This window comes from Eretmochelys imbricata, chromosome 11 (genome assembly GCF_965152235.1).
Source record: "Eretmochelys imbricata isolate rEreImb1 chromosome 11, rEreImb1.hap1, whole genome shotgun sequence".
NCBI lineage: Eukaryota > Metazoa > Chordata > Testudines > Cheloniidae > Eretmochelys > Eretmochelys imbricata.
Window position 1 is genome coordinate 1373152 of NC_135582.1, and position 1270 is coordinate 1374421.

Genomic DNA, 1270 nt, shown 5'->3' on the forward strand with positions numbered 1-1270 from the left:
CCCATCTGCCCCCAGCACAGATACCCCCCTCCGAGATCTCTGCTCCCCTGGGCTCCCGTCTGCCCCCAGCACAGACCCCCCCCACAAAATCGCTGCTCCCCTGGGCCCCCGTCTGCCACCCTAGAGATCACTGCTCCCCTGTCCCCCCATCGGCCGCCAGCACAGACCCCCTCCCAGTGATTGCTGCTCCCCTGGGCCCCCCCATTAGCCCCCATCACTGACCCCCTAGAGATCACTGCTCCCCTGGGCCCCCCGTCTGACCCCAGGACAGACCCCCCCAGAGATCTCTGCTCCCCTGGGCCCCCCCATTAGCCCCCAGCGCAGACCCTGATGCTGGGTCCCTTCCCTCGGCTGGAGTCACCGGGGGCCCTGGTGCCGCAGCTGCGGGCCGGGGTCCCCGGCTCTCCTGGCTCTGGCCTGGCCAGTGCCGTGCGCAGAGGGGACCCTCGGGCGCTGTCCGCACTGCGGGGTCGCTGGCGGCAGAACTCCAGCGGTGCCTGGGCCGAGCCCGGCTCCGTCCGCACGCGCAGGGCACGGCCCCAGCTGCTCAGTGACTGCCCCGGCTGCGGGTACGAGCGCCCGGCTGAGCCCAGCGGCCTGGCTCTGGTGCGGTGCGAGGACAAGGAGCGGCCAGGGGCTGCCCCCGGGGAGGCCTCTCGCCCAGTGGCTCTCAGCCCGGGGTGCACGGGGGGGACACCAACGGGTCTGTTCTGGGGGGACACCAACCCCGCTGGGGATTTGCCGAGTTTCACGGCAGGCTCCAGACAAGCCCTAGCGAAGTCGGTGCAAATGGACCCTTCCTGCCGCCAGTGACCGGGTCGCAGGGCTCTGGGTAGGACGGACCCCCGGCCACGGGAGGACCATGGCCCGCTTCCAGTCGATTCCTTGCCCCGGGGCACCGAGAGCGGGGCCGGGGCACTGGGGTCCTCATGTCTGGTTTTGTCAGCAAGTCGTTTCTAAGTGAGGCGAAACGTGGGGTCCGCAAGACACAGCCGGCCCCTGCCAGGGGGCCAGGGTCTGGCCAGGCTGAGAGTCGGGGCGCTGGGCCCGGCTGGCACCGGGGGGGGGCTGCTGTGGGGGTCGCTGGGGTCCAGGCTCGTGGGGGTGCGATGCTGGGGCTGGGGCGCTGCACAGAGCCCAGGACGGGGGAGCTCGGGGCGGGGGGGGGGGGGGCTCCCTTTGCCCCCCCCCCCATGGGGCTGGTGTCCCTGGGAAGGGGCCTGTCTAGGGCCGGGAGGGGCCGAGGCCGGTCATGTGACGGCTCCTGCTT